The sequence below is a fragment of the Sciurus carolinensis genome, unplaced genomic scaffold (genome assembly GCF_902686445.1).
Source record: "Sciurus carolinensis unplaced genomic scaffold, mSciCar1.2, whole genome shotgun sequence".
Classification (NCBI taxonomy): domain Eukaryota; kingdom Metazoa; phylum Chordata; class Mammalia; order Rodentia; family Sciuridae; genus Sciurus; species Sciurus carolinensis.
The window spans coordinates 246,081-266,914 of NW_025920285.1; positions in this window are offsets into that span (position 1 = coordinate 246,081).

A 20,834-nucleotide genomic window follows, 5' to 3' on the forward strand; every position below is an offset into this window, starting at 1 on the left:
CATAGCACTTATGCATCTTGTACCTAATGTCTTGATTTTATAATCACATGTACTGTTTGTAAAGTTTATGGAATCTATATTATGTGTATTATTATGCTATGCTATATTACATATATTAAAATTCTATTTCTCCTTTACATTTTTTTTTTACTATTTGACCTTTACAATGTTAAGGAATGTTTCCACTATCCCTATTTTTTCTAATGTTTTGCGCATGAAGGGGTGCTGTATTTTATCAAATGCTTTTTCTGCATCTATTGAAACAATCATGTGATTCTTGACTTTAAGTCCATTGATATGGTGAATTACATTTATTGATTTCCTGATGTTGAACCAACCTTGCATCCCTGGGATGAAACCCACTTGATCATGGTGCACTATCTTTTTAATATGTTTTTCTATGTGATTTGCTAAAATTTTGTTGAGAATTTTTGCGTCGATGTTCATTAAGGATATTGGTCTGAAATTTTCTTTGCTCAATGTGTCTCTGTCTGGTTTACATATCAGGGTAATATTGGCTTCATAGAATGAGTTTGGGAGGGTTCCCTCCTCTTCTATTTTATGGAATACTTTGAGAAGCAGTGGAATGAGCTCTTCTTTAAAGGTTTTGTAGAACTCGGCTTAGAATCCATCTGTTCCTGGACTTTTTTGTTGGTAGGTTTTTGATGACTCTTCTATTTCATTACTTGAAATTGGTCTATTTAAATTGTGTATGTCCTCCTCGTTTAGTTTAGGCAATTCATATGTCTCTAGAAACTTGTTGATGTCTTTGAAATTTTCTATTTTGTTGGAGTATAGACTTTCAAAATAGCTTCTAATTATGTTTTGTATTTCAATCATGTCTGTTGTGATATTTCCTTGATCATTCCGAATTTTAGTTATTTGGGTTTTCTCTCATCTTCTCTTTGTTAATGTTGCCAAGGGTTTATCAATTTTGTTTATTTTTTTGAAGAACCAGCTATTTATTTTGTCAATATTTCTATTGTTTCTTTTGTTTCAATTTTGTTGATTTCAGCTCTGAGTTTAACTATTTCCTGTCTTCTACTACTTTTGGTGTTGGTCTGTTCTTCTTTTTCTAGGGCTTTCACTTGTAATGTTAGGTCATTTATTTGTTGAGTTTTACTTCTTTTTTTGAATGCGCTTGATGAAATAAATTTTCCTCTAAGTACTACTTTCATAGTGTCCCAGAGATTTTGATATGATGTGTCTTTGTTCTCTTTTACTTCTAAGAATTTTTTTATTTCCCTCCTGATGTCTTCTGTTATACAATTATCATATCATAGCATATTATTTAATCTCCAGGTATTGCAGAAGTTTCTGTTTTTTATTCTGTCATTTATTTCTAATTTCAATCCATTATGATCTGATAGAATACAAGGTAGTATCTCTATCTTCTTTTATTTGCTAACAGTAGCTTTGTGGCATAAAATAGGGTCTATTTTAGAGAAGGATCCATGTGCTGCTGAGAAGAAAGTGTATTCATTCTTTGTTGGATAGTATATTCTATAAATATCCTTTAAGTCTAAATTGTTGATTATATTACTGAGATCTATGGTTTCTTTATTCAATTTTTTTTGGAAGATCTTTTCAGTGGTGAGAGAGGTATGTTACAATCGCCTAGTATTATTGTGTTGTGGTCTATTTGATTTCTGGAATTGAGAAGGATTTGTTTGACGTACATGGATGAGCCAATGTTCAGGGCATAGATATTTATGATTGTTATGTCTTGTTGATTTATGCTTCCCTTAAGCAGTATGTAATGTCCTTCTTTATCTCTTCTGACTAGTTTTGGCTTGAAGTCCACATTATCTGAAATGAGGATGGATACTCCAGCTTTTTTGCTGTGTCTGTGTGCATGGTATGTTTTTTCCCATCCTTTCACCTTTAGTCTGTAGGTATTGCTTGCTATTAAATGAGTCTCTTGCAGGCAGCATATTGTTGGATTTTTCTTTTTAATCCAATCTGCCAGTCTATGTCTTTTGATTGATGAGTTCAGGCCAATAACATTCAGGGTTATTATTGTGATATGATTTGTATTCCCAGTCATTTGACTCATTTTTGTTTTTTGCCATGATTTGGTTTCTCCTTTATTTGGCTATTCCTTTAGGCTAGTTCCTCTTGTTGCTGATTTGCATCGTTGTTTTTCATCTCTTCCTCATGGAATATTTTGCTGAGAAAATTGAACAATTTTTTTCAGTTGGAATCAATATCTTCTTGCCTCTCTTCTCTTTTGATAGGCAGGGCTGTCAGGAGTTTGCTGGTAACTACACCCTCATCATGATGACAGTCATTAAGGTCAGAGGATTGAATATGGAAGCACGACTTCTGGATTCAGGGTATAGCAATTGCCCTTCCCTCAGGATTAGTGAACCCCAGGACTCACTTTTGGGGTTGACTCATGTGACACAGGAGCCTGGTCACACTTCTCTCACTTGTAGATCTCACAATTCCTGGTCCATTATTTAGCCTCTAAATTGTGTCTCCTATCCCTGCCTTTTGACTTCCCAATCAGAAACCTCTCTACCCAGAGGTCTTGAGGACTGAGGACCATGACCTGTGTGCCCATCTTGGAAAACTGTTCTGAATTGGGCAAATCAGGACCAGGTGCTGAAAACTATGGGCCAGCCACATAGGTTTAGGCACTGGGGCATAGTGGTGCCTAGGAGATGGCTGGGAGACTGGGGATTAAGGTGCCAGAGGGCCCTGCTGATTGCCAAGTTCCCGGGACCTGATGATCAGTACAGTTGTGACCCAGAAAGTGCTGCCTGAGTTGTTTCTGGGATCCCAGTTGTTGCTGGGATGATTGACTGGATGAACCAGGATCAAAAAAGGGTGTGCCCTCACACCCTTTTCTCACCTTCCAACTCCTTGCAAGTGTCTCTCCCACCTCTGCAGAAAGATGGTGGCTATTAGCACACCTAGCAGGGACACCTCAGAGGTATCCAAGTCTACAGGGCCCTTGATGATGACCTTTCAGGTCCTGGCTGTGATTCCTGCATGTAAGTGGCCATTTCTTAAGTTGGTGGCATCATCAGCAGATAACATGTAGGTACCTTGATAATGAGCTTCTAGTCTCTGGTAAGTGTCCCAGAATGGAAACTGCCCCAAGTAAAGAGGGTGTCAGTGGTAGTAGGTGTAATCCAAATGGCAGCAGATGCATCTCAACTCATTGGTAAGTGGGAGCTGCGTCCCTGTAGATCCATGTAGGGTGGGTGTGGCACTGCAGATGATTCATAAATATTTATGCCACAGAAAATGGAGCATCTACACATATCAAACAAATCCTTCTCAATTTCAGGAATGAAATGGACCATGACACAATAAAAATGGGTGATTAACACACCTCTCTCACTACTCAAAAAAATAGAGCCTCCAAAGAAAAACTAACAAAGAAACTAGAACTAAATGAAACAATCAATAATTTAGGCTTAACATACCTATACAGAATATTTCACCCACCAATGAGTGAATACATTTTCTTTTCAGCAGCACATGAATCCTTCTCTGAAATAGAACATATCTTTTGTCACAAAGCAACTCTTGGGAAATACCAGAAAAAAAATAGAGATAATACCATGCATTCTATCAGATTATATTGGAATGAAATTAGAAATCAACGATAGAATGAAAGGTAGAAGCTACTCTAATGCTTACAGACTACATAATATGCTATTGATTGACCAATGGAGAGCAGAGGAATCAGTGTTGAAATAAAACAATAATTGGAGGTGACTGAGAATAGTGATATGACATATCAAAATATCTGGAACTCTGTGAAGTCAGTGCTAAAGGAGAGTTCATTTCATTGAACACATCCCTTAAAAGAATAGAAAGTCACCAAATAAATGACCTCACATTACATCTTAAAGCCCTAGAAAAAGAACAATCCGAATCAAAAGCAGAAGACAGCAAATCATTAAAATCAGTGTTGGAATCAATAAAATTGAAACAAATGAAACAACTAAAAAAATTGAGAAAACAAAATGTTGGTTCTCTGAAAAAGGAAATAAAATTAATAAATCCTTAGCCACACTAATGAGCAAAAGAGACTCAAATTACTAAAATTTATGATGAAAAAATAAATATCACAAAGCACACTAATAAAATACAGAATATAATCAGAAACTATTTTGAAATTTTGTACTTCTATAAAATAGAAAATCTTGAATACATTGACAGATTTCTAGAGACATATGACCTACCCAAACTGAATCAGGAGCACATACACAATTTAAACAGATCAATAACAAGCAATGAAATTGAAGACAGCATCAAAACACAAACAACTAAGAAAACCAAGTATCAGAAGGATTCTCAGCTGAGTTCTACAAGACATCCAAAGAAAAATTAACACAGTACTTCTCAAAGTACTCCATGAAATATACAAGGAGGAAACCTCTCCAAACTCATTCTATGAAGCTAGTATCACCCTGATACCAAAACCAGACAAATACACATCAAGGAAAGACAACTTTAGACCAATATCCATGATGAGCATAAATGCAAAGTCCTCAATAAAATTCTAGCATATCACATATAGAATCATATTAAAAAGATAGTGCACCATGTTCAAGTAGGGTTCAACCCAGGGATGCAGATTGTTCAACATACAAAAATCAATGTACATAATTATCACACCAATGAACATAAAGAAAATCATATGATTATCTCAATATGCAGATAAACACTTGACAAAATATAGCACCCCTTCATGTTCAATACACTGGAAAAACTAGGGATAGTAGGAACATACCTCAACATTGTAACATCTGTGTATTCTAAAAGCAAGGCCAACCTCATTCTACATAGATTAAAATTGAAAGCATCCCCTCTAGGAACTGGACAAAAGACAAGGATGCCCTCTTTCACCTTTTTATTCAACATCATCTTTGAAATGATACCCAGAGCAATGAGACAGAAGAAATCAATAAAAGGGATAAAAGTAGAAAAAGAACTCAAACTATAACTACTTGCTGATGACATGATTCTTGTAAGAACCCAGAAACCACCCTGGACATGGGAAGAGTCCCAGAAAAATTGATGTTAGACATTTTTATAAATATCAACTGTTTAGTTTGGCCACCTAGAGACTTGTGAGTTAATTTTAAAGACATTTTATTTCTATTAGTTTACCCAATTTAAATTGAACATTTTTTAAATCATATGAATTAAAAGTATTTGGATTCATTTTTTAAAATTTTAATTTTATGCATGCTTATATTTAACACAAAAGCAAAGGCCTTGTAATGTTTATCTCCATTGCAATGTAACAGATGCTCAAAAATAACTCTAGAGTTGAATAAAGAACTGATCAAAAATCATTAACCCAGGTAGGTAGGATCAAAATTGTGAACTCAAAAAATATGGCATTTAAGAAAAACAAGAGTCCTAGAAGAAAAATGATAATTGCCATTAATTACAGCATGAGAGAGTGAGAAGGAGAAGGGCAGAGAGAAGAGTTGAAAGGGAGAGATAAAGTGTTCTATGTTGCAGTCCAGGAGAAATTTTAAATGGGCACTTTTTTCCTTTGGGTTTGAGACTAGTCTCCCACTCTGCTTTCTGGCTTCCTCCATTTACCTTTCAATGTAAACCTTGACTGAGATCTGAAAGGAGCTGAGATAACAGGTTCTAGCAGAAACCTGTTATGCCTAGGGCATTTTACCCCTTTTCTTGGTTAGTAATCAATTCAGGTTTGGATGCAGAAAATTGTGAAACATTATCTCCCACTACTTTTGAGGAATGGGGCTGCTATATCATACTCCTTACTGTGACATGCCATTGACTGTTAGGCTGGTTAGTCCCTCCACACTGGTCACCTCCCATAGGGGGACTAGAATATGTGCACGGGAGCTCATGGCAGGAGGACTGGGTGGGGTGGACATGAGAATGGAAGCAGAAACAGAACGGGGTAAAGGAGATGGAGAAGCAGTGGGCAGAGGGGCCTCTGCCACAGCAGACCAGTATCAGGTGGTTTGTTAGTTGAGTCAAAGTCGGAGGAGGAGGGATTAAGGGGGGGAGAAGAAGCCAAAGGAGGCATTCGAGTTTGCGGGAAGAGCAAAGAAGTGCAAGAAAGAAAAGACTTGAAGATAAGGACTCTCTTTCCATCTGCCCGCTTGCTCACAGAAGCTGTGTGCCATTACATGACCATTTTGGATTCATTATCTAAAGGGTACACAAACAAATAATTTTTTGATAGTTTTATGCTGGGGGTCAAGTGAAGGGTTCTAAAGTTGTTTATAGACATCCCAGGGGTGAATCTACTGGAATGCAGAACCCAAATCCCATGATGGAGACTGATACAGCCGAGTCTATGACCAGGGCATTCCAAGGTCAGAGTAGTCGGCTGGAGACAAGAAAGCAGCACAGAGATGGGGTTGTCACACAAGCATCAGTGTGTGCCAGACAAAAGCTGAGAGAGTTGAGGACCCGATGTCAGGGTTTTTGAGAGTGAGTGTGAATGTGAAGAAGGGCCTCAACTCAGAGAAAGAATCTCCACCATAAAATCAGGAACCCACCCAGCAGATAATACCGACTAAGGGGACCAGCTGTAAGTATAAAAGTCATGACTGGGGTTACCCCCAACCCTTAGCTGCCTCATGGGCCTGGGCACTCAATGGTCACTTCTCAGGTCAGCAGAGGAGTGTTTAAGTTGGCCTAGGGGAACCTGCCTAGGGAATTCACCAATCTGAAGTCTGGTGATGAATGCAGAGCAAAGCAGAGTGTCCAGGTGAATGGAAGGTGAGACTGTGTCTGGGGGTCAGTGGGGCATCAGATGGGGTTCCACTTGCTTAAGAGACAGTGGAAGATCCCATCCAATTCACAGCATGAATGTAAGAACCCAAAAACCACTCTGGACCCGGGAACTCACATGAGAGATTTTATTAAGCAAACAGTGTCTCCCTGCAGGGTAAGAGAGAAAATGAGAGGAAAAGAGAGAGAGCATATGCAAGAGAGTATGAAAAGAAAGGAGGAGAGAGAAAGAAGCATGAATGTGAGAAGAAGAAGAGAGAGAAAATGGTGGGGAACTATCCTTAAGCAGTCGAATTCCATGGGTTATGGGACCAGTAACGGAGAAGGATACTTGCAAGCTGACTGATGAACCAATAGCTAGCTAGGATGTTCACAGACTGACAAGAACTTGGGAGATGGGGGAGCAGCTTTATATTATATTACAATTCTATATTCATAAAATCTGAAAATTCCATCAGAAAAATTCTTGAACTAATAAGTGAAATCAGCAAAATAGAAGGATATGAAATTAACACCAATAAATCAACTACACTCCTACACTTCCATGATGAATCTGCTGAAAAAGAAATTATGAAAAGTACTTCAGTCTAAATAGCCTCAGAGACAATAAAGCTTTTGGTAACCAATCTAACAACAGAGGTAAAAGACCTCTACAATGAAAACTACAGAACACTAAAGAAAAAAATTGAAGAAGACCTTTGAAGATGTAAAGATTTCCCATATTCTTGTATAGGCAGAATTAACATGGACAATAAGACTGTACTACTAAAAGTATTATACAGAATTAATGCAGTTCCTATAAAATACCAAAGACATTTTTCATAGAAATAGAAAAGGCAATTATGAAATTTATTTGAATGATAAGAGAGTCAGAATAGCCAAAGCAATACTCAGTAAGAAAAATGTAGCAGGAAACATCACAATACCAGACCTTAAATCATATTACAGGGCTATAGTAGCAAAATTGGCATGACAAGGGTGCCAAAACATAAACCAATGGCACAGAATAGAACATATGGAAAAACCCCACATAAATACAGATTTAGCATACTAGACAAAGGCACCAAAAGCATTCACTGGAAAAAAGATAACTTCTTTAAGAAATGGTGCTGGGAAAACTGGAAATCCATATGTAGCAAAACGAAATTAGAACCTTATCTCTCACCCTGCACAAAAACCAACTCAAAGTTGATCAAGGACCTAGGTATTAGAACAGAGACCCTGTGCCTAATACAATTAAAAGTAGACCCATATCTCTACCATGTCAGCTTAGCAACTGAATTCCATCACAGGACTCCTATAGCACAATAAGCAAATTCAAGAATCAATAAATAGGATGGAATCAACTAAAAAACTTCACAGGAAAAGAAACAAACAAATCGAAGAGAGAGCCTACAGAGTGGGAGAAAATCTTTACCACACACACCTCAAAAAGAGCATTAATCTCCAAGGTTACATAGAAAACTCAAAAAACGTAACATCAAAAGGTCCCCCAAATAACCCAATCAATAAAGGGACTAAGAAATTGAAATAATTAAAGAAAAAATACAATTGAATCATAGTACATGAAAAAATGTTTAACATCTCTAGCAATTAAAGAAATGCAAAACAAAATTACACTAAGATTCCATCTCACTCCAGTCAGAATGGCAATTGTCAAGAATACAAGTAATAATAAATGTTGGCAAGGATGAGACTAAAATTTTTCACTCACTCATTGCTGGTGGGACTGTAATTAGATGTAACTACTCTGAAAAGCAGTATGGAGATTCCTTACAAATATTGGAATGGAATGGATATTTGGTGGGAGTCATCCCACTCCTAGGTTTATACACAAAGAATTTAAAATCAGCATTCTACAGTGGTTCAGACACATCAATATTTATAGGAGTTTGATTCATAATACCTAAACTATGGGCCCAACAGAGGTGCACTTCAACAGATGAAGGATAAAAAAAAATATGGTAAATATACACAATTGAATATTAGTCAGGCATAAAGAAGAATGAAATTATTGAATTTGGCAGCAAATGGATGGAAATGGAGACTCTCATACTCAATGAAATGAGGCAATTTCAAAGAAAAAAGGCTGAATGTTTTCTGATATGTAAATACAAAGTCACAATAAGGGGGGGAGGTGAAAAGAACAGAGGTACTTTGGATTATACAGAGTGAAGGAAATGGGTATGGTGGTAGGAAGGATGGTAGAATGACTCAGACTTTATTACCCTATGCAAATATGTGATTACATGATCTGTGTAACTGTACATCATGTACAACCAGAAGAATGAGAACTTATACTCCATTTATTTGTGATGTGTCAAAATGAATTCTACTGTCATGTATAAGTAATTAGAACAAATAAAAAAAGAAAAATTGGAAGGAAACCACATTTGATCCAGTTATCACAGTCCTCCACATGTACTAAAAGGACTTAAAATTGGCATGCTATGCTGATATCAGTTACATCAATGTTTATAGCAGCCCAAGTCACAATATCCAAGCTCTGAAAACAATCTGAGTGTCCTTCAACAGATGAGTGGATAATGAAAATGTGGTACATACACACTATGGAATATTACTTAGGCATAAAGAAGAATGAAATTATGGCATTTGCCAGTAAATGCATGGAACTGGAGTGTATCATATCAAGAGAAAAAAGCCTATTCCAAAATACCAAAGGCCCAATGTTATTTCTGATATGCAAATGCTAAATCACAATAAGTGGGGTTGGGTGGAGAGAAGAAGAGTAGTTCACTGGATTAGACAAAAAGGAATGAAGGGGGAGGAGTTGGAAAGAAATAGGAAAGAAAGTAGAATGAATCAGACATAATGTTCCTAAACGAATACACAACCAGTGTAACTCCACATCTTGTACAACTACAAAAATAGGAAGGTATGCTTTATGTGTATATGATTATCTAAATACATTCTATTGTTGTGTGTAACTAAAAAGAGCATAACAATTTTTTAAAAATAAAAGGAAAGAATAGATCTTTCAATGTAATTTAAGATGAACATTTAGGTCAGCCCACCAAAAGTAAGCAAAGCTTCAGGTAGAAAGGAAGGATTCTTAGTCAGGAGTGCCTGATAACTCACAAAAGAGACTGTCACAGTCACACGATTTTTTGAGTTATTTTGAGACCTGAAAATCTTCCTAACTTTTTACATAGGCAGGCCTGATATATGTGTCTGTGCTTGTTACTAGCCCTGCTTTTTATCCCTCATATTGGTCTACAAGATTCAGTGTGGCATCTCAAAGACCTAACTAACTCTACCAAGAAATTCCTAAGTGACAGACATAAAGGGATCTCTACTAAACACAGTGGTAATTGAAAATTGAAAAGTACTTAGAAAAACCACTCCAGACATGGGAAACCATGCAAGAGATTTTATTAGGAAGAGGAGCATATCTGCCTTGGAGAGAGAGAGGGTGGCAGGGAGGGAGAATGGTGGGGGAGCTTCTCTTTAGTTGAATTTCACCGTTAACATATGATTGGGCCAATTGCTAATGATGAAGTTCGAGGGCTAGGGATCAGATCAATGGTGGCGAGTGCCGGCTGATGAGTGGACCAATGGCTGGTTAGGATCACAGACTGGTGAGCTGGGTTGTAAGATGGGAGGGGGAGGAATAGTTTGAAGTGGAAGAAACTGGTTGGGGACCCACCGGAGTCACACCACTGACCCTTCACTAGGTTTCTGTAGTAGTCTTCAACCCCAGAACTGATATTCTAACTGGATCCAAGGTCATCAGTGATGGAGCAGATGAAGCAATGCTTACCATCATTGCTGTCTGCTTCAGACTTGCCACCATGTCCACCTGTGGAGAACAGGCCACCATCAACACCTTCTAGGCAGAAGATGAGGTCTCTGTCTGTCATGTTCCAGGAGTGCTGGTTCCAATCAAGGGGTGCACGGCACAGCCAGAGCCCCTGGGCAAATGCAGTAGCATGGTCTCCACTGCCAGTGGGTGTAAGGATCCAGAGGAGTCAGCAGAGGCTCACAGCCCGGTGCTCCAGGGTGCAGGGTGAGTGGCCCTGAGAGCGTGGAGGAGCAGCCAGTGGGTGCATGGGCCGGTGCTCCAGGGAGACAGAGGGGAGCACGGGCCAATCCTGGGGTGCCTGACTGTGTGCCTGGAACATGAGTATTGGCAAAAGAGAGTGGGACTGGGGCAGCTTTACACTGTAGTTATGACAATAGAAAGGTATTCTACAAAACTCAGATCGCATTAGATACCTTATCTATAGTTCATGGGGATATCCATGACATTATAAAAGCTAAATGTGGTGTAAATGTTTCTAACAACTCTGCTAATACTTCTAAAGTCTTGAATGACTTCTGTGAATAATCAATGCCTTATTGGATTCCACTTTAAGCTTTATGAGTTGCTCTATTCATCGTTTTCAAAGACTGGCCATTAATACTAATTACTTTTGTGCTAATTGATTGCAAGAAAATGAGGTTTGTTGTCCTATTTGTTGTCCTAGTATGATCCCAGCCCCACGTATACCTCACCCAGCAGCCTGCCAGGTGCAGCCATGGACCTCTGGACTCCCTTGATGCTGAATGCCCTTGAGTGCCTATGCCTCACCTTATAGAAAATCATAGTAAATTCTAGGCCATCAAACTATAAACCAACTCCACAAATGGACCCTGACACACCACTCTCCCCTTGGCCAGATAAGGCAAGATTTCTGTGAGTTCCAAATAGGCAGGGACAATAATCCATTATCAGACTGAAGCAGTTATAAGAAGATAAGATGATAAGTTATAAGAAGATAAGGCACACACAGAAATTGGGGCATCAAGTCTCTCAGGGGGAAATATTAGGTAGGAATTCAGAAACACGATGATGGCAGAGACAGGATATGAGGAAAATGTCACTGGGTTCCAAGGGCTCAGGAGGCTGAGACAGGAAGACCAAGAGTTCAAAGCTAGCCTCAGTCACTTATCAAGGCCCTAAGCAACTCAGCAAGACTCTGTCTTGAGATAATAAATAAAAGGGGCTGGGGATATGACTCAGTGGTTAAGGGCCCCTGGGTTCAATCCCCTATACCAAGAGAAAAAAGTCGCTGGAGAACAACAGGAGAACAACAGGAGATGAGTCCTGTCCCTGTTTACAGTAAATCCCATTACCATGACAACTCTGACCACTGAGGACTTAATCACCATGACTCTTCCACCACTGGTTTGCTATTTTAAAATGACCAAAGGGGATAAAGTGGGCAGTACTCTAATAAGATTTTCTATAGTAAGCAATGGGGGAAATTGGACAATATTTTAATCAGTTATCATAATGTAATTAATGCAAGCAAATGAAGTAAGGTCTTCAATCATGTCCATATAGGGAAACGAACCCCTCCTTGCAGGCCAGCATATAAAACACAAATTTCCATAGGTCTGGGTCTTGAGGTCCACTCTTGCTTAGTCCACTCCACTCTACCTAATAGAGTCCTACATCCAACTTGTACTTCAGTAAGTCTGTACTCTGCCTGTTATTTGTGAATGACTTTATCAGTTCTTTTTGAAGCATCAAGGACATGGACTCCATCTGGACACCCTAATGAAAAGTTTCTTATTTCTCAATCCTGGGAAGGTATAATTTTAGGGTGCTTATTTGGGAGATTTCTCCCTCCCAAGAAATTTATTACTATTAACATCCTTCTTAGAACTGCTTTTGCTATATTCTGTACTTGAATATTTAAATATTTCCCCAGGTTTGGATGGTTTTTACTTTCTTTCTTCCTCCCTTTCTTTTTCCCTTCCTTCCTTCCTCATTTCTTCCTTCCTCCCTTCCTCCGTTCATTCCTTCCTTCCTTCCCTCCTTTCTGTGGTAATGAAGTTTGAACTCAGGACTTCGTGTGTGTTAGGCAAGTGTCCAAAGTCTGAGCTATATGTCCATCTCTTAAAAAAAATGTTTTTAACGTTCAAGACAGGGTCTTATTAACTTGCCCAGACTCAGGCTGCCATCACAATTGTGGTTCTCTTGCCTCAGTCTCCTGAGTAGCTGGAATTACAGGTATGTGCCACCAAGCCTGGCTTGCTATTATTTTTTTTTTCTTTTTAAATGTTTCAATATATTATAGTTACTCATGAGAGTGGGGTTAATTTTGAAATATTCAAACATGTTTGTAATATAATTTGCTTCCTTTCAATCCTCAGCACCTCTGGTTATCCTCTCCTTGTCCGTGGCCTTACTGACTTTTCTCTATTCCACTGGTCTTTCATCTAGTTATTTATCTTTAAATTGGAGCTTTATAGATATACATTAATGTAGACTATATTGTGAAATATTCAAACATGTGCATGGCATAATTTGGTCAATTTAATTCTGAAGTTCTCCCCTTTTCATACCTCCTCCCTTCCCTCAATATCCTTTTTCTGCTCCACTGTTCTTCCTTTTGGGTTCCTGGGATTACACATTTTTAAAAATCTCTTATTTCTCTCTAAATATGAGATAAAATACCCTTTGGCTTTCCAAGTCTGACTTATTTTACTTAGTAAGATTCTCTCTGGTTTCACCCATTTACCAGTAAATAACATAATTTTATTCTTCTTTTTGGCACAGTGAAGCTCCACTGTGCATATAGTACATTTTATTTAATGAATCATCTTATTGGTCAATAGAGCTGATTCTGTAATTTGGCTATTGTGAGTTGAGCTTACCTTTTAACAATTCTTAGAGAAAGAGTTTTAACTTTCCACAATCGAGCATGACATTTGCAATGACCTTTTTATTCATGACTTTATGTCATTAATGTAAATCCCTATGTGTATAATTTATTGTGAGTCTTTACCATGAAGGGATATTGAAATATGTAAAATGATTTTTCTGTGCTTTTTGAGATAATTATGTTATTTTGTTATTTTTATTATGATACACCACATTATTTTCATTTTTATTGATCTTTTAGTTGTCCATGGCAATAGGACTCATGTTGCCATAATCATAAATCATGGGGTGTAATTTGTTCTAATTCAGTCCCCAGTACATCTCCTTTCCCTTGCCTCCTCCCTCTCTCTGTGTTGCCACCCACGGCAACAATTGTGCAGGTATTTGTCAGAGGGGCCTGGAAATAAACTACTTCTATTTCTGTGCTGCTTCCTTGCTTGCTTGCTTGCTTATTCTCTAGCCCATAGAGGAAGAAATGCTTGCTTGATTTTAGAGGAAGAGAAGCTTTGAGAGAAAGGTAGGCTTTGCTTATAGAGAAAGTTTTAGAGAAAGAGAGGCTTCTACGCTTATCAGAGATCTATTTCTTCTTAGAGTTCTGCTGCTTCTTCTTAGAGGTGCGTCCTGCATCCTGTGAACTAAAGGGTGCAACCTAGAGGTGTGTTCTCAGTTCTCCGCTCTATGATCTGCCTTCTGCCGCTGCCTACTGCTTCTTACTGCTAGCTGCTGCTTCTCTCTGCTAGCTGCTTCTGCTTCTCTGCTAGCTGCTTCTTCTAGCTGCTTCTTCTTACTGCTAGCTGCTTTTTCTTGCCTTCTGCCTACTGCCCGCTTATATTCCCTCCAGAAGGCAGAGGAGGGGACCACGCCAGTTGAGGAGCCAGCTGCCCTATCACGGCAAAGGTTAAAATGACCAGGGCTGAGCAAGAGCACTCGGGAACACCTGTGCATGTGTTGTGTGCATGGACTTAATTGAATACGGCCAATGATAAATCACCTGGGTGTGCTTATATTAACCAACCTCCTCACTGCTGATGTGATCAAAACAACCTCCGATTGGCCACCAGGTGCCATCCCTGTGCAGCCCACATGGCACAGCCCCCAACATCTCTGTTCCCTTTCCTTTACTCCATTGATTTTTTCACCATTTAGCTAAGCTGTTTTAAAAATTAGTGTTTCATGGATAAACATAACTTTGAGATTCGCTGAGGTATATCCATATATGAACATAAAAAGTTAGGGCACATTCATTCCACTGACACTCCTCTATGCCTCTCCTACTCCCTTACCTTCATTCTTCTTTGTCTACTTCACTGATCTTTATTCTATTCTCTTTTACTCTTGTACCCATTATTTTGGATTTGTTTCCACATATCAGAGAAAGCATTCAACCTTTGCTATTTGGGACTGGCTTATTCCACTCAGCGTGAGTCTTCAGTCCTGTCCATTTGTCAGCAACCATCATAAAGTCATTCTTTTTTATGATGACTAATATTCCATTTGTATATATACCTCATTTTCTTTATCCATTTATTTGTTGGAGCCTATCTAGATTGGTTCCATAGCTTAGCTATTATGAATTGTGCTATTATTGATGTGGTTATGTGACTGTACTATGCTGGTTTTAAATCCTTTTAGAAACATACCAAGTGGTGGGATTTCAGGGTGATATTGTGGTTTCATTCCTAGTCTTTTGAGGAATTTCCCTACTGCTTTCCAAAGTGGTTGCAGTAATTTGTAGTCACTTGCCAATGTATGAAAGTATCCTTTTCTCCATATCCTCACCAACATTTACTGATACTAGTATTCTTCTTACATTTGCTCTTTTTAGTTACACATGACAGTAGAACGTATTTTAGCATATCATACATACTTGGAGTATAACCTGTTCTAATTAGGAACCTATTCTCGTGGTTGTACATGACGTAGAGTTACCTTGGTTCTGTATTCACATACAAGGCAAGGAAAGTTATGTCTGATTACCTCTATTGTACTTCATTTTCCCCTTCCTTCTCCTTTCCATTAAATTCCCTTTGTCTAATCCAATGGACTTCTGTTTTTCCCTTCTCACATTGCCTTGTTGAAGGTTAGCATCCACATATCAGGGAGAACATTGGGCATTTAGATTTTTAGAACTGGTTTATTTCACTTACCATGGTATTCTCCAACTCCATCCATTTACTGGAAAATGCCATAATTTCCTTCTTCTTTATGACTTTGTGTATTTATACCACATTTTGTTATCATTAATCCCTTGAAGGACACCTAGGTTAGTTCCGTAGCTTGGATTGTGAATTGATATCAGCATTGATGTGACTGTGTACCTGTAGTATGCTGATTTTAAGTCATTTGGGTATAGATGAAGTGGGTGAATTGGGTTAAATTGTGGTTCCAATTCAAGTTTTCTAAGGAATCTCCATACTGCTTTCCAGCATGGTTGTACCAATTCGCAGTCTCACCAGCAATGTAGGAAAGTACCATTCTCCCCAATCCTCACCAACATTTATTTTACTTGTATTCTTGATAATTGCCATTCTGACTGGAGTGAGATGGAATCTCAATGTAGTTTTACTTTGTGTCTCTATTTACTAGAAATGTGAACATTTTTTCATATATTTCTTGAACATTCATATTTCTTCTTGTGGGAATAGCCTGTTGAGTTCCTTTGTCCATTTATTGATTTTAGGGGTTTTTTTGTGTTAAATTTTTTGAGTTATTTATATATCTTGGAGATTAATGCTCTATCTAATGCATAGGTGGTACAGGTTTTCCCTCATTCTGAATGCTTTCTCTTCATAGGCATCGTTACTTTGCTGTTAAGAAACTTTTTAGCTTGATATTATCCCCTTTATTGAATCTTTATTGTACTTTTTGCACTTAATAGTCTTGTTATGGAAGTCAGTTACTAAACCAACATGATGGAGAGTTGGGACTAGTTTTACTTCTAGTAGGTGCACAGAGTCTGGCCTAATATCTAGGTACTTGATCCTCTTTGAGTTGAGTTTTGTGCAGGTTGAAAGATAGGGGTCCAATTTTGTTTAGCTCACTATGTATTTCCATTTTTCCCAGCACCATTTGTTGAATTGGTTACCTTTACTCAAATATGTTTATGGTACCTGTCTCTAGTATGAGGAAACTGTATTTATGTTAATGTGTCTCTGTATCTTCTCTTTTGTACCATTGTTCTATGTGTCTGTTTTGGTGCCAATACGATGCCATTTTTGTTACTATAGCCCTGTAGTATTAAGGCCTGGTATTTTGAAGACCGCTGCTTCACTGTTCTCAAAGAGAATTGCTTTTGCTCTTCTGGGCCTCTTATTTTTCCAAATGAATTTCATGATTGCTTTTTCTATTTCTATGAAGAACATAATTGGGATTTTAATACAAATTTCATTAAATCCGTATAATGCCTTTGGTAGTATGGCCATTTGTCAATGTATATTCTGCCTATTCAAGAGAATGGGAGATGTTCCCATCTTCTAAGGTCTTCTTCAATTTCTTTCTTTAGTGTTTTGTAGTTTTTATTGTAGAGGACTTTGACCTCTTTTATTAGATTGATTCCCCAGTATTTTTTAGGGTATTGTGAAAGTGATACTTTCCCTGTTTTCCCTTTCAGCTGATATGTCATTCATGTATAGGTATGCAATTGATTTTTGGTGTTGATTTTATATCCTGTTACCTTGCTAAGTTTGTTTATGAGTTCTAGAAATTTTCTGGGGGAGTTTTTGAGGCTTCCTTTATATAGAATTATGTCATGGTCACAAAATGATAGTTTCACTTGTTGTCTTATTTACATACTCTTAATTTTTTTCTTCTATCTAATTGCTCTAGCTTGGGTTTCAAGGACTATGTTGAAGAGGAATGGTGAAAGAGTGCATCCCTGCCTTGTTCCAACTTTTAGAGGGAATGCTTTCAATTTTTCTCCAATGAGAATGATATTGGACTTGCATTCACTATACATAACTTTTACTGTGTTGAGTTATATTCCTACCAGCCCTAGTTTTTCTAGTGTTTTGAACATGAAAGTGTTTCGTATTTTGTCAAATTCTTTTTTCTGCATATATTGAGATAGTCATATGATTCTTATCTTTCACATCAGTCATGTGGTGTATTATGTTTAATGATTTCCATATGTAGAAAGAACCTTGCATCCTTATGATGAGTCCCATTTGATCACCCTGCCCTATCTTTTAAATATGTTTTTGTATGTGACCTGCCAGTATTTATTAAGAATTTTTGCATCTATGTTCATCAGGGATATTGGTCTGAAGATTTTTTCCTTCATGTGTTTTTTCATGGTTTTGATATCAGGGTGATAGTAGCTTCATAGAATGAGTTTGGAAGGGTTCCATCCTTTTCTATTTTATGGAATAATTAAAGGGGTTTTACTGTAAGTTCTTTTTTGAAGATCTGATAGAACTCAGTGAGAATCTCTCTGGTCTTGGTTCTATCTTTTATTGGTACACTTTTTGATGGTGTCTTCACTTTCATTGCTTGAAGTTAATATATTTAAATTTCGTGTGTCTTCCTGATTCAATTTGGGTAGGTCTATGCCTCTTGATTTTTGTCAGGCTCTTCAAGATTTTCTATTTAATTGGAGTATAGAATTTCAAGGCAGCTTCTTATTTCATCTGTATTTCAGTTGTGTTCATGATGATATTTCCTTTTTATCCTGAATTTTAGTAATTTGTGTTTTCTCAGTCTTTTTGTCATTAGCTGGTTTGCATCAGTTATTATTACTATCCATCACTCCATGATCTGTGAAGAATTGGAAACCTTCAGTGACACTGTAATTCCAAAAGGTAGGATCCCTGCTCCCTCAAAAATCAACTGCTAGTTGAGTAGACAAACAAGTGACATTAGAAAGCAAGGGAATAAATGGCCTCAAATGAACCAAAATACAGAAACAAAAATTCATATTCAGGACAGTGGAAGAAATGTCAGAAGAGATTAGAATATTCATAGTTAAAATCATATGTTAGGTAAAGGATGATAAAAGGGAGAAAATACAGGATGCCAAAGAGCACTACAATAAAGAAATAGAGATGCTGAGGAAAAAAAAAAAACAAGCAGAAATCCTCAAAATGAAGGAATCCATAATCTAAATTAAAAACTTATTGGAAAGTATCACCAGCAGACTACACCATTGGAAGACATAATCTCAGGCAATGAAGACAAAATACATACTGTTGAAAATAATGTTGACCCTGTAGAAAATATCTTAAGAGACCATGAACTGAACTTCCAAGAAATAGAGGATAACATGAGAAGATCAAACATAAGAATTATCAGGATATTCAAAGTCTCAGAGTTATAAACCAAAGAAATACAGAATATTTTCAATGAAATAGTGACTGAAAATTTTCCAAACATAAAGAGTGAAATAGAAAATGAAATACAGGAAGCATACAGGGCCCCGATATACAAAATTGCAACTGACCCACACCAAGGCACATTATTTTGAAAATGCTAACATACAGAATAAGTATAGAATTATGAAGGCTGCCAGAAAAATATCATGTCACATTTAGAGGGAAACAAATCCAGACCTCAGTTGAATTTTTAACCCAGACCCTTAAAGCTAGAAGGTTTTGGAAAAATGTATACCAAGGTATGAACAAAAATGGATGCCAAACAAGAATAATATACCCTGCAAGATTAGATTCAAAGTTTGATGATGAAATAAAAAACTTCTATGATAAACAAAAGTTGAAATAATTCACAACTAAAAAGCCTGCACTACAGAACATTCTCAACACAATATTTCATGAAGAAAAATGAAAAATAACATGAAAGCTAGCAAAGGGAGGAACTTCACTAGAAGAATAGTCAATCAAAAGAAAAGCTACTTCAAGTTAAACATGGGTAATAGTTCAAAATAACAGGAATAAAAATTATTTTTCAATAATAACATTGAATGTAAATGGCCTAAACTCATCAATCAAAACACACAGATGGGCAGATTGGATAAAAAAACGAGACCTAATAATATGCCATCTCCAATATACTCACCTAATAGGCAAAGACATCCACAGTCTGAAGGTGAAAAGATGGAAAAAAAAATCATTACCACTCACAAGGATCTTACAAAGAAGCAGGGGTTTTTATGCTCATATTTGAAAAAGTTGCTGGATGCAAAATCAACACATAAATGTCATTAGCATTTCCACAAACTAGCAACAAACTATTTGAAAAACAAGATCAATAATACAATCCTATGCATAATAATTACAAAGAAATAAAAATAATTAGGAATAAATGTAACCAAGGAAGTGAAAGATCTCTACACTGAAAACTACAAAATAATGATGGAAGAAATTGAAGACAAAAAAACCCAATGAGATCTTACATTATGCATAAGCAGAAAAATGAAAGATTATACACCATTTATGTATCAACTATCAAAATGTATAAATGCATTCTACTGTCATGTACTACAAATTGAAACAAATAAAAATAATTAGAAATTAAAAGAATAAATGGTAATATATTCCATGTTTATTAATTAAAATAATTTATTGATGTTATAAATGTCAATACAAGTCAGGTGCACTGGACTATGTCTGCAATTCCAGCAACTTGGGCAGACCAGGCAGAATTACAAGTTCAAGGCCAGCCTCACCAACTTAGCAATACCTTGTCTCAAAATAAATTTTTTTTTATTTATTTATTTTTATTACGTTTACATAGGGTAATGATGTTTATTATATTTTTCCCCTCCCCCCCACCCCTCCCACCCCTCCCACCCCTCCCACCCCTCTTTTCCCTCTACACAGTCCTTCTTTCCTTCATTCTTACTGCTCTCCTTAGCCTAACTCTAAACCTAACCCTAAACCTAATGCTAGCCCCTCCCACCCCCCATTATATGTCCTCATCCGCTTATCAGCGAGATCATTTGTCCTTTAGTTTTTTGAGATTGGCTTATCTCACTTAGCATGATATTTTAAAATGACTGACGCTGTAGCTCAGCCCTCCCAGGTTCTATCCTCCATACCTAAAAAAGTAAATCCACACTACCCAAAGTAATCTGCAGATTTACTGCAATCCCCATCAACCCTATGGTATTTTTTCAAATAAATAGAAAAAAAAATCCTAAAATTATGGAACCATAAAAGACAACAAATAGCCAAGTAACCTTGAACAAAAAGAACAAAGTCAAAGCATTACACTACATGACTTAAATACTTACTACAAAGTTCCAGTAATCAAATAGGGTGGTACTGCATAAAAGCTGACCACTAGACCAATAGGTAAGAACAAAATGCTGAAATAAACCCATGCACTGACAGGCAATGGGTCAGACTTAAGTTGCAATGGGAGGACAGCTTTGACATATGTTCCTCTAACAGAGGATTAATAACCACAGTGTAGCTTCTCTTGTGCTGGACTGGCTCATATGCAGGGTAAGCTGCGTGGA